Source organism: Macrobrachium rosenbergii, chromosome 52, assembly GCF_040412425.1.
Source record: "Macrobrachium rosenbergii isolate ZJJX-2024 chromosome 52, ASM4041242v1, whole genome shotgun sequence".
Classification (NCBI taxonomy): Eukaryota; Metazoa; Arthropoda; class Malacostraca; order Decapoda; family Palaemonidae; genus Macrobrachium; species Macrobrachium rosenbergii.
In genome coordinates, this window is record NC_089792.1 from 39,841,799 (window position 1) to 39,856,821 (window position 15,023).

Sequence of the window (15,023 nt, forward strand, 5' to 3'; positions counted from 1 at the left end):
AGGCGCTCTATATCTCTCTGTGGAATGGATCTCTCTCTCTCTTCTCTCTCTTCTCTCTCTCTCTCTCAAAAAAAAAAAAAATTAAATAAATCTAAAAAAAATCTCAAAAAAAAAAAAAATAAAAAAATTGTTAGGTCCAACAATCCAAAAATAGTAATAATTTTGGGAGAGAGAGAGAGAGAGAGAGAGAGAGAGAGGAGTAGAGAGAGAGAGAGAGAGAGAGAGAGAGAGAGAGAGATTGCTGACTAAATATATATGGAACTAGAAATAAACTTCATACCAGTAACCAGTAATACTAATAGGTTGAGAGAGAGAGAGAGAGAGAGAGAGAGAGAGAGAGAGAGAGAGAGCGTTTTCCCCTGAGTTGAGGTGAACATCTATCAATGTGGGGCTTGGCTGAAGGGGCCTTGAGGTGAGGTGGTGGGGGAGCAAAAATGGTCTCTTATCTTGCCTGGCCAAACTAGTTTTACTGGGGGCCGTACAAGGCTCACTGTATTTTGCCTTTTACACGCCATAAATCATTTTCCCTTCTAACGCTTTGCGCCCTTAATATTCGGCTTCACCTTTACCCGGCGTCGTTTGCTCCTTCCATAATTTGGAAGGGATAATCATGCTGCACTAGATTGTTTCCGAGATTTACAATCAAGATGTACCTTCAATCTTCCAGAAAACGTCCGAGTCTTTCTCTTCGCTTATATAATAAAATTATGCTGCACTGGATAGCATTTTCTGAGATTTACCACCAAAGATCATTTTCATTCTTCTATGAGCTGTCAGTTTCTTGTTCTTAGCTTATACAATGAATTACCGGAGTTCTTTATACATTCGTGAGCATAAGTTTATTGCTCGCGTAATGACTATCACACGATCGTGAACTTTATTTAATTAACCACTTTTATTTATAAACAGCTGACCCGGTTATGCGACAGTGAATACAGACTAAATTCATCTTTTTGGCAACAACATAGGAAGCTTTGTTCTCACATTTGCTGCGTTTTGTCTTAGCGCTTTTCGACACTTCCAAATAAATATTCTCAATAAAAATTCTGCATTTTACCAACTGCTGCGGTCTTTACTTTTTTCTGATCCAAGTGCTCATTATTACCTAAGATCTTCGCTCTTTCGAGAGCAGTAACATCATCTCCTTCGGTGTCATGACTTTTTTGTTTTTTTTTGTTTTTCGTCTTTTGTTCCCTTTGGGTCAATGTTACCTTTCAACTGATTGACAGCAGAAGTATTTCTAGAGAAAGCAAACCTATATCTGTTTAGCGTGCCGCTGGTAACATTCCCATCAGTCACATGGTTGAAAATGAAATAAAGTAGTACGCAGATAGTAAAACTGTTTCAGCTGATGGATTTTTCCTACACATGCATGTTCAATAAAGGTCGTCATCTTCAAAAAGAATAACTGAACGTAAAATTAATTACACTATTGTTTCGGAAGTTATGTTCCGAAGCCTCAAGATATCTTAGGAATTTAATTCATTACCACTTTTTTAAGTATATCACTTCGACTATAAATAAATGTCTAAGTATGTGTAATATGATTCCTGGGATATAGGAGATCTTCCCTGAATGTTCTCATTTTTGTTAACGTTTATGTTTGAAGCTTCAAGTACAGTAATATTAAACTTAGTACCTCATGCTAATCCTTACTCTACTAAACTGTCCTTGCTAGAAACATACAGAAATACTAACAATGAATAATCATGAATATCACTACAGTAATTAATCTCAATATATACCCGATGAGTAAATAGCGACTGTTAACTGTAGTCGAATCTGGACACTGAACGGCCCTGGTGTCTTTCTCGGTGACTGAAGACGATATCTGTTGTACGGTACCTCTTCACTTCACTTCGATATAACAAACTTCTTTTTACCTAGCAACCACTTGCAACCACTCCTGAATAACTAGTTTAGTGTTATCTAAAAAGGAGTTTGTCAGAGTGCTGAAGAGAGAATTAAAGGAGTTTGCAGTATGTCGAAGAGAGAATTAAAGGAGTTTGCAGTATGTCGAAGAGAGAATTAAAGGAGTTTGCAGTATGTCGAAGAGAGAATTAAAGGAGTTTGCAGTATGTCGAAGAGAGAATTAAAGGAGTTTGCAGTATGTCGGAGAGAGAATTAAAGGAGCAGTATGTCAGTGAATTGTCTGCAAGATAGAATTAAAGGAGTTTGCAGTATGTCGAAGAGAGAATTAAAGGAGTTTGCAGTATGTCGAAGAGAGAATTAAAGGAGTTTGCAGTAAGTCGAAGAGATAATTTGATGACTGTTTTCATCCCTGCGAGGACAAGGCCCTCTGCCTCTTTTTTTTTTTCTATGATACAGGTTTGACTGATTACTGATCATTCCCTTCAGTTTTCGCTAAGTGTCTCTCGATCATCGACTCAGCTGGAAACCACTTTATTGGACTAACGACCAAAAACTGAATTCGCTGCTAAGGTCTACAGAGAGAGTCTAAAACTTCAGTACGTGAATTATGAATAAACTATAAAACCAATTATTGGGCAGAATCAGAACTGCTTCTAACCAACACCTTGCCAGCATTCCAGTGAGACGACGCTTTAATACAATCATTCGTAAGTCAACATCCGAAAAGCCTCACAAAATCTCGAAGAAATAACTTGGCATTTGGAAGATTCTGCGTTTAAGCTCTCCTTGTTATAGGGACTTAAGGGGCAATCATTTCTTTTACTTGAAAATTCATTCTCACGTTTTCTTGAAATGTTATCGTGTCATATATATACGGGTTCGTATTAATGTTGTATTTTTTATAAATGATCGTGTTCACTAAATGGTACATATAATAATACAAATCTTTAAAGGAACAAACACATATAAATGAATACATATAAATATTTACACTTGTATACACTGGTTTGATACCTGTGATATACTAATTTTTTGTCGATAGACAAGGTCAGCTCAACATAAAAAAATTCTTATCAAATGTTATTGTGTAGAGGAAGACATCTAAACTGAACACAGGAGTTTTTTGAACACTGCAGATCAAATTTTCCCTCTAAGACAATGTAAATATCCCTCAACGCATTTTTTTTGCCAAATGTAAACGCATAATATACATTAACCTTCTATTTTAAGTACTCTTTCTTTTTTTCACTCAGCAATCGTCGCTCTTATCTTAGTTTTTTTTAATTATCATGGCTAAATCTGAATAAGTAATAAGCGCATTATCACCCAGTTTTTCTACTGCTTCTTTTCACACAAGAATAGTCTGTGAATTTTAATAAACGGAATTTATTTCTGTGGGAAAATTGCTAGTATTATTTTCTATTACACTACATTTCTACGAAAGTATTCAATCCTTTCTGTTTATATTTAATGTTTAAGACTAGTCTTCGTTTTAATTATTAGCCAATGGGTTCCTTTAGAACATTAAAGTTTCATTGTTCTACCCGAAGTTTATGGCTTGAAGCAGATAATAATCTGCAAGTTGCATTCAGGAATTCGGATGAACACCTCGAAATCATAATATACGAAAGTTAAAAAAAAAAAAAGAGCACCCTTATGTATAAACGTTTCAAGTATTGCATCACGATACTGTTGTGACTTTACAGGAATAAGCATCAAATAAACAGACAAAAGCCCGAACTAAGTAATGTAAAACCTGAAACCCTAGTTTTCTCTATCCGGAGCCATTCCAACGGGCGCAGTGAGACTACATTAAATGAATCTGCAATAAAAGGAGTTTCAGGGTTATAGCAACGATGTTAGCCTTCACAAAACGAGGTGTGAGAAAGCAATCATGCTTGCTATTGGATCAACTATGTCACGACCCCCTCGTTAAAGTTGGCAGTTAAGAGCCCGAGAGAGGAAAAAAAGATAACAGCAACATTAAGCAAACAGATCGCTTGTGATGAGGCGGACAGGTCGCCTCCACGTCTGACCATCGTGACGTTACAGTTGGCCGCCATCTTGAGGCCACTGAAAGTCAAGTCTGCAAGCAAGCGTGAAATAAGGCATTGCAAAACAATGCCACCGCGCCAATTTGAACTACTGAGAAAAATGTTACTACGAGATCATTTGGGAAATGATCCAGGTTTTCATAATTCTCAAAAAGTGAGTTTCACAACTTCATAGACGTTAACAGGAACACATGAAGCATAAAAGAAACTAATAAAATCGTTATTTATGATAAGGACATAAATAACTGAAAAGGCTTAAGTTTATCATTGATTCGTAACGTACACAGTCCTGGAAGAAAGCTTAACCTCAAGAAAACTTTAATTTAATAATTTCACACTTTTCTTTATTACTGTTCCAAGGGTGTGTGTGTGTGTGTGTGTGTGTGTGTGTGTGTGTGTGTGTGTGTGTGTGTGTGTGAGAGAGAGAGAGAGAGAGAGAGAGAGAGAGAGAGAGAGAGAGAGAGAGAGAGAGAGAGAGAGAGAGAGAACCAGTGTGTAACACATTATCCTGCTCTACCTCTCATATTTGCTAATGACCGTCTGCAAAATCCGTAGAGAGATAATAAGAGAACGGAATGAAAACAAATAATAATGATCATTTTCAGAGTTATTTTACACAGCTATTTTACATTCTGAGTAAAAAGGCGTGCGCTTGCTTGTAAGATAAGCCAGTATGCAGGTGATGAGTGCCTCCTTTATTCATAACGTGAGGGTATGACATCCAAATATATTTTTCTCGTAGTATATTTTTACAATTATGGATAAAAAGCATTCATATAAAAAGGTGAATTCCGATTAGTCATCACAGTCATTTGATACTTTTCATCGTGGGTTTATTGTTTGGTAAACATAGGCATCTGCGAGCCATAATGCAAGAAACATTTGCCCTTCATAAATAATGATAACACATACTCTTCCACCACCAGGAATTGTTCATTGTATCAGTTTTGTGAATGAGACATTTAACTGAAATCTTATAAAAAACTTTTTGAGAAGCGTCAAGTGTCTAGGAAGAACCCACTCTGATCAGCTGCTGATATGATGTCGTCGATGTTTGTAAAATAGGAAGAATAGGAAGGGGAGTGTCACTAATTATGTAAACCATCTTCAATATGTTTCCTTGGGAGTCACACCATTCTTTTTCAAAAGCTAAAATAAGGTTTAATTTTTTCTCTCTCTCTATTTTGAGGTCTTGCTGCCATCAAGTGACTTTACGGCTTCACCGACAGTGTAATAAAGGCAAGCAATTGTGTCATTCATAAAATCATATTAGTATTGCAGGCAGTCACACCAAAAAACCACTTTCAGAAGGGCCCTCGGATGCCTCCTGCACTTCCCTGACTCTTTTCTCGTTATCCAGGGCTAAATTAGCCTAAATATTTCTGAGTAAAGCTTCAGTTGTATCATATCATTGGTAACAAGAGATACAATCCCGTCAATAACTTGAGACACTATTACACCATATCCAAAGGAGAGGTGCATTTTGTAGAGTTTTAGCCCATTCTGGGAGGAAAAACCATTATCCCTTGTAACAGACGAACTCAAGGCTAATGAAAATAATTTTTTAAGATGCCAGAATATGAAGCAATGGCCATGTTTATTCCTCTTTCTGGTGTGACAATCACTAAATGACTAAAGACATGGGACCTACAGTCCAATAGTGTTAACTTTTGTTTCAAAGTAATATACACATATATATATACACGTGTAAATATATATATGTATACATTATATTTCCTCTTTTTCCTCTCTTTTATAAAAACCCGTTTTTCACCAGCAGCATATGCCGCTACCTAATTACAGCTGGGTTGAGTAGTGGACCGTAAACTGGGGGCAATACATGGGTCTCACAACGTCAGTAATGTGTATATGTGGCTGGACCACAAAAGGAGTATACTAAGTATGTACTAGGCTGTGGCAGTTATATAAATTCATGGGCTGAGAGGACTCAATGAAGAGTTTCCGAGTATGATGTAGCCACAAAGCTTGCTTACTCCTACATTGGGGACTCAATGCCAAACTTACCCCTCGGCTAGAGGTTTTGGTCAAAGGCATTATCAACACCAATATAGATTAGATTATACTAGCCTTTTAATAAAGCTAAACCTTTCCAGTTTTAGGTAAAAATTACTATCTTGAACTGAAGAAAATGCAGCTGTAATAAGTACTCACAAAGGTATTTCGAGGACCAGATTCCAGAAAGATATTGTTGATATTGTACAAACTTTCACCTCAAAGAATACCTATGCACATGACAAATAAAAATTGAATGTACCACAAGATATCTTTAGGTGGTTTCATACACTGCAATTATTCGCAAGAGCATTAAGCACCTTGCTTTTTGCTGAAAAGCTAGTATGATTTGTTATACAATTCTTGAAAAGACTTATTAAAGTCAGTCTTTTGTCATATTTATGTCTGGCCATTCCTTTTTTGGGGGAGGGGTGGCCACATTGGTTTCCCATTCTAAGAAGCCTACAAAAGAAAGTTAACCCGTGTATAGGATTGTTATAACCTGAGGAGCACATAAACACATTGATAAACAACAAATATGATAATAATTATAACTGAAGTACTTGGCAAAAGAGATGACCAGGTATTTATCAAAAAACGAGATACTACAAGAATCCCATTTTTGTAAGAATTCTACCACCATCACATAAATAACAACCAAATAAACAAAAACAGGCATTTTGATATCCGACTGCAAAAGAAACAATATATGTTAGAAACTTGTCAACCTCATTGGAGGGCCTGATATGCATTTCACTAATGGGCAACAAGATTTACTCATGTTGGGTTTCAATTGTCAGTTATTGATAATCCCTCACCAAGATCCCAAGACAGGCAAGACTGAGGTTCTTGGTGAATGAATTAGAAAAGAAATCTGCACAGCTCGGGGTCATGGAGTAAGCAGCAGGACGCCGGAAAAATAACCCTTCAGTATTCTTTAGAGAGGATAATCATGCGCATGAAGGAAAAGTAGATGAAATTTGTGATAACAATTGGAAATTAAATTCCTGGATGGAATAGCCAGTCACTAAATGAAAACAACAAAACGAATAGGCATGTGGATGCAGCAAGTAGTGCGTACAATGATCAGTGTGCATATGAGGTAGGAGGTTTGGGACCTGGGGATTATTATGACATTTTTTTGAACATAAGACATAACAATCACTCAAGGTTCATTACATTCAAATTATCACCAATGGCAAATGAAATAACCTAGGCATTTTTTTTTATTTGGTCAGGAATATCCCTGATACCCGTTTGCCTTGATCTCCTGTTATGCCCATTAACCTCCTGATGATGATCATCATGCAAAGTGACATGCCACTGATGTATGTTTTGTTCAATCTTAAGCATACTTACCGCAAGACAAAATCAAGATTTTATATAAGGTCAATGATTCAAATGGTGGAACAACCATGATTCAAATGTTGAAACTATGAAATTTCTAAAAAATGGGCTTAAAGTAATGTACTGATATTTTACGGTGGAAGTACATATATCATGAAGGGGGTTGCTCTCAAATTATATATATATGGAGTAGCAATTTCATGATGTCTATGCCCTGTTTACCAACAATCATTTAAATGTATCCGAGAGAAGTCTTCTTTAAGCGTACCAACCCTTCCAGCTTTACCACTTACAATAAGGATTTACTCATCATCATTAGGAATTATGAATAATTTCCAAATATCGTCACCTTTCTGTGTAAATCCTCTCCTTTCTTATGGTCACTCCCCTCCTAATTTGAAAAGATCAGTCGGTTCCTATATTTAATTTACTGCAAGCCAACCAATGTCAGAGGATTCTTGAATAGTAAAGAAGAATGTATTTATCCCTAACAACATTCTTTCGTTCTTTAAGTTTTCAACGGAGAAACCTTTTGGACAAAGTCAACACATTATAACCCCAAGAGGGCACCAAAGGAAAATCAGCCATCAAAGAGAGACAAGTTATACGAAAAGGTGATAAATAAATAAACATGAGGGCATAGAAAATAAAACGAATACACCTTAATTCAGTAAACGTAAGCAAAAAGTAGGAGTGAATTTGTCCTTGTTTAAACATTTGGAGATCAGAAGATACCATAACTGCACTAAGCAAACTATTCCACATTTTTGTTGTAGGGGAAAACAAACCTTCTAGTAAACTGAGTAGTATTGAACCCGATACTAGAAAATTATACACTGTTCGAGCAGCAGCGTGCCTAGTGTTGCGAGCAAAAAAAGCTAGATCAGGTAAAGAATAGTGCAGAGGATGTTTGCCATTGTAGTACAATGTATGCAACGAACATAATGAACTTACTTTATGTCTATACCACAAGTCTACATTAAAAGTTGGCAAAATAACTTGACTGATAAGTATCTCTATGCATGAATTTGAGATGAGAGTCAGCACCGGAAGACCACACTAGAGAACAGTACTCCAAACAAGGAGGAAAAGAGTTCAAACATTCATGTAAACAAGCTTCATCCCGAAACATACAAAAACATTCCCACAAGATACCAAGTATTTGAGAAATCGTGGAAACAATAATATGAATATGCTCCTAAAAAGGCAGATTCTTATCAAAAGTTACATCTAAAATCTTAAGAGTCTCTGACATTTAAAACCACACCATTCAAATGTAAATCACAAAGCAAAGGTAAAAGTGATCTGGATCAAATCAGAAGGGCTAAGCTTCACGCCCAAAAGCTTACTCCAATATGTGCCAGATCTCTTTTCAAGGATTCTGCAATCACAGACCTAAGGTGCATGGAAGGAACAACAGCTACAAGTGCAGCATTATTAGCATACACTGTCAGTTTATTCTCCAGACCTTGCCACGTCACTAGCATGGATAATAAATAGCAAATGTGCACGAACACTACCTTGAGGAACAACTGAAATGATATTACTAAAGCTACTATACTGGCTATCAACACAGACCCTTAGTATTCTGCCTATTAAAAATCAATTTAAAATATTAATGAAAGATCCATCAATTCCCAAAAATCTTAGCTTGCAGATAAGTGCTTCATGATTTACAAAGCCAAAGGCTGCACTGCAATATAAACTGACCATGCATGCCTCGGTACCCAATAGATATTGACAAGAGCACATCACAAGTGCCAAGGCCTTTACAAAATTCAAACTGTAATTCTGGCAGCTGATTATTGTCTTCAACAAACCTAAACAGACGCTTAGAGAGCAGCATCTCAAAATTCTTAGATAAAACATGGGTAATGGAAATCGGGCTATATTCTGAAGGGCATGAGGATAGACTTAGTCCCTTAGGGACTGCAGCAGTGTTTCCCTTCCTCCAAACAAAAGGTAATCTAGCAAGTCGAACTAATCCCTGAAAGTTGTATTAATTTTATGAGCAATGAAATCAGCAGTTTTTTTTAAAAAAGATGGCAAAGATCCGATTAGGATCTGTCACCAAAACTGTCAAGGCCGAGAAATTTGACTTATCCATTGAACACAACTTAGGCTCTAGAGAGCATGACTGATGCAACTCCATTTTGTTTGCTTATAAAGACTTAAGACAAAAGTTCGGACTTCTGTTTAGGTAATACACAGCAGTTCCATCAACTCCAAAGAGTGATGACTTGAGGAATGAATGCATGAACAGGATATTCAATCATTTTAGATAAAAGAGACTCTGAAGAAAAATGTAAAAAAAAACAATAATAACCAGAACACTGGTAGCAATGTGAAGGATTAAATATACGACTGTATTCTACAAGAGAATGTCAAACGGCAGCCATCAAGGATCAGTAAAAAGAATGAAAGGACTGACTGTATGAGCTGCTGCTTTTTGTCTCAACTCAGAAACAGATTATCTCAACGTTTCAGTAAACCTTACCAGATGTCACACTAAGAAAAATAATGATAACAAATGCCTTTTGCAATTTTCTATGAAGCAACTAAAGAACTGGGAAATCATCAAACAAGTAATTAAGTCATATCACTACACTCTTTGTAAGGCGTCTTCACTACCATAGAAATCTATGTTCCATCTTCCAAAACTTCCAGACGGACCTAAAGTAAGAAACTACTCTTAGGACAGAAATTAATCACAGAGACATGAATTGACCAGCTTGTACCTTTGGACAGAGAACAGGGGGAAAAAGTTAACAAAATGGGACAACTTAAAAACAGCACTGAGGAAATTACTCCCCTTATTCACTCTCTCAGACCTCTTCTGAAACACAGAGGAAAATACCTATGTCTTGCACCAGGGTTCACTGGTCTAGCTTACGATTAATCTCCTAATTCTGCATCTCTGGTCGTGATTACTCATTCAGGCTACTATACTTTATACAGAAGTACAAAGAACCGCTAGGAGTTCAAAAATACTGGTGAATGCTAAACAATCATTGTCATACTAATTAGAAGTAAAAATGTGGAAATCATTGACTTAGTGTGTGAGTGTGTGTGTGCATGTGTATATATATAATATATATATATATATATATATATATATATATATATATATATATATATATATATATATATATATAAACATACACATATATATACATATATACATATATAAATATATCTATACATCTATCTATCTATCTATCTGTCTATATTATATTTTACATGAACTTTTTGAGAGAGAGAGAGAGAGAGAGAGAGAGAGAGAGAGAGAGAGAGAGAGAGAGAGAGAGACCCGGAAGAAGCGACGAAAACGACATGGATTTTGATAATGACCTGAGGAAGAAAACTAATTAAAAGTTTTCCCCGCGAGAGAAGGTCAAAAGTAAGCTTTGCCTCAATCATTAGTCTGAAATATGAAATCCCCCCTCAGAATAACCTTCCCAGCCAACATCATCTATAACACCTCAAAGTGAAAACCCGTTTGTTTCCTTTACTTATGATTGAAGTTTTATTGGGCATTCATATGATTAGTGAAGTTCCTATTCCAGAATGTGGTGCCTTCAAAAAAGAAGTAAGTGACAATTAATCCTGCCTCCAACTTCTTATTTCCGCATATCTATCGAAAATTGCCTAATCAGTCTTCCTAACAAACCTCTATTGGCAACTTTATTCACATTATTGTTAATTAAGTACAGCAAGATTTTAGTATTTTAATTAAATTTTCTACAGAACTCAAGAACCTCGGCAATTATTTTCACCAGAGTAAAGGGGAACTCATTTCCCATTCGGAATCGACGAATGGAAATTAGGTTCACCTTTCAAACAGTTCCCATTTTACCAGATTTCAGGGCAGCTGCTTTCCTCGTCGGCAAAATCCAATCCAAAATACAGATATCAAGTCATTCAGTTTTCCTGGTACCCGTAAACTGGTTGGCAATTTCTATTTAAAGTCAGCATCTTTTTCGGATCTTTTTCCTTTGCGTAAGAAACCAAAAAATTCCCTTCGCTTATAAAGCAGACTTGCCGTGTCTTCCATGATGTTGACGATCATGGTCTTCCACTTTTGTACTTATACTTAAGTGCTCTATACAGGTCAAAGTCCCATCAGACATTCGGATAACTCAAACTTGCCGCTATATATTCAGTAAGTCGATTTAATATAACTAAAATAAGACAATAAGATAACTAAACAGAGCCATATTCTTCTTGATACGAATTAAAACGACAAATTTCGAAAAAAATAAAAAATAGGCAAAGATTATTTGGGACTACAGGTAAACAAGCTACATAGACAATTCAAGAAGTTTACGTTTAGCATTGCAATGCATCGATTACATTCTCCAGACGCAACTGCAGAAACAAAATTGCACACCTTACTGGCCTAAATCGCCTAAAGAAAGGCAAGACACGTATACTGTAACCATATGACCCTCCCATTTTCCCTTTATAAGGCAAAGGTTACAGCATAACTTGCTCGGGTCGCTGAGCAAACAGAAGGGAAAATTGAACACTTTGGGAGTTAGACGAACGATCTGCGCACGGTATATTGCCTTGCATCCGTTCTCCTCTATACCGGAAATGAGATGCCAGTTGTAGTCGTAGGTAAAGGCACCTTTGATCTCGGCATATTGGATGTCTAAAACTATATCAAAGCATCAGGAGATTTCTGCTCCTGCTTCGAAGAGGAGACTTAAGCATAGTAGGGTGAAAAATATAAGTGAAATTTCAAATTCTTCACACACACACACACACACACCCTACGTGCATCCGTAACTTTAAATTTCGTAATTTCTCCAGCTGTTTTGCATGGGAATTTTAAGTGCATTTGGGTGGAAAAGATATAGGGGAATATGAACAGGCTTCGACGCACACTTACCAGCCTGGTACATTCACAAATATAAATCCTTTATTTTGAAGTTTTATATTATCTGTTCTTATAGACTTGAATATAATTGATGCTCATGAGACTGGGACAATTTCACAATGGTAGATTGTAGCAGCAAATTAATAAAGTTTACGCTGTTGACCCTAGAGACGAAAATCGTTTACTCTGTAACTTCTAGATTAAAATTACAAAAGGAAAGAATATTGATGACAATAAAGCATGAAAATGAGAAAAACCACCCATCTAAAAATAAAACAAACAAAAAAGTATCTTTTTTATCCCAGAAGTTCATAGTAATTGAAAGGTGATTTGGAATTTTCACTGGTGGGATAATGTACGTCGAAAGTTTTACCACCAGGCTTTTAAGAAAATTTTCTTTTGGTTTTTGAAAATATATTATGGTGTAAACAAGATCATTTTAATTAATTCAGATATATGCGAGGTATTTAAAGGATAGTTTTGGTTTTTATTGTTAGTGTACAATTGGATTTTTTTAATGAGATCTGTGACCCATATAAACATCGACAGGGTCGAGGAGGAAAATTTGAGCGCACAGAAAGAAAAGTTCACTGTCTCGCCTACAAAACGAGATGCCCAGGTTTGCCACCTTAGAGAGGAGAGGCAGATACATAAATTTGTTAACCTAAACAATGACTACCTTGTACCTGGTAGTCAGATGGCTTTAGAAGTCGAAACCAGTAATCAGTAACCTCATCTAAAAACACTAGATAAGAAGTGGAAGGTTATCCCATTCTGACGCTATTCCCTTCAAAGGAAAAAAAGTTATTATTTAAAAATAAACATATATATATATATATATATATATATATATATATATATATATATATATATATATATATATATATATATATGTATATATATATATATATATATGTGTGTGTGTGTGTGTGTGTGTGTGTGTGTGTGTTCTAGAAGGATTTGAAAGACAGAATGAAGAGGATTACCAATAGGTAGATTTCGATGTTAATCCTTTGACCGTTCTATGATCTAATCTTTTGTATTCCCTTAGGATTTATACCCACCATATACTGTATATACGCCCTTGTCTCTATATCTCTTTAGTCGCTGTGACCATGTCTCGGTATTAAGATGAAAGTACTTAGCATCTCAACTGTTTCACTTTTACCTCACGGCTGTAAATTTGTTCCTATAATCATCACGTTTTTACCTTTTCGAGTTTTAAAATAACACACACACACACATTATATATATATATATATATATATATATATATATATATATATATATATATATATATATATATATATATATATATATATACATACATACAAAGATCATATTGACAGGAAAGATCTGCTTTAATTTTGCTATTCGAGCGGTTGTGGTGTGGCCGTGGTATCACATTCAACTGATAAACATAAACTCGAGCCCAACCTGCGCCACACAGACTTACCATCCTATATAGTGAGCTAGGGATTGGTAGTTTGGGAAGGATCATTAGCCTACAAGCTTCCAATCAGTTCATTTATCCTAAATGTGAGAATGTCATGAACGATTGACAAGACTGCCCATCACTGCTCGCTAGCAACTACCTAAGTTGGATCAAATGGTTTTTCTTTGCCATAATTCAAATTAACTTTTTAGCTCTTCAGTCACCAACTGACAGAGGAAGATTTTTTAAAACATCAATTGAATTTTTTGCTTTAGTCAATGTCAAAGGAAGAATGTGATTTTGCTTTTTATCTCCAATCGTAGCCTTTTATTTTTTTTTTTAAACATTAATAGTATACTATGGAATTTACAAATGCGATGTAAGAATTTATCAAATTTAGTAAAGGTGAAGACTATGCTGGCCAATGTTAAGAGATTTTATTCATTGTCAAAATAACATTTTTCTTGGTAAAATAAACTAATTTCTATTCCATCGGTCACCCACGATGTTACTGTGACTTGGTGCATTGAAATATAGATGCTTTAGGAGATAAGGAAGTTTAGATCTCAAAGCTCTTCACAAAAGTTTTAATATTAGTAAAAATTAAACACAGAGTCCCTACCTTATATATATATATATATATATATATATATATATATATATATATATATATATATATATATATATATATATATATATATACATTATATATATTTATATATATATATATATATTTTATATATATATATATATATATAATATATATACATATATTATATATGGAACATATATTATACACATATATAATATATATACATACATATATATCTATATATATACTAATCGTATCATGAAGAAAAAGAGTTCTCTTACATAACAAGAATATCACAAATCAAATTCGTGTTCAGAGATGTCGAAATCATATATTAAACATAGAAAACAGTTTACTGTTTAAAAATTCACCACCCATTTCTTGAGCGAAATCAAACCTAATGTTCAGTTCAGTTAGCCTAAATAGGTTATGGATAACTTTGTTTTTTTTTTTTCAGGGAAAAAGTCGTCTTATATAATAACAGAATATGGTTGAAATAAACATCTATACTCAGACAGCTCAACTAAAGTTACAAATCCTGACACTAAATGATCTTTTTACAGTGAAGTTTATCAATAAAATACATAAAAATCTAAATAAGAAAAACATCCAAATTACAAGAGACATGTTGACAATCGCATGTACAACTAATTGATCGCAGAAAGACTTTTCGTCCTAAGGAGCAAAATATAAATTTGGAAACTCATTTCAGTCATGCTGACAAAGAGGATGCTTTGTCTGGGGCGCTGATATGCAAGAGATGATATAACGCATCAAATACGATTAAGCATCCTTTCCCATCAGCTGTAGTCCCTATCAGATGAACCT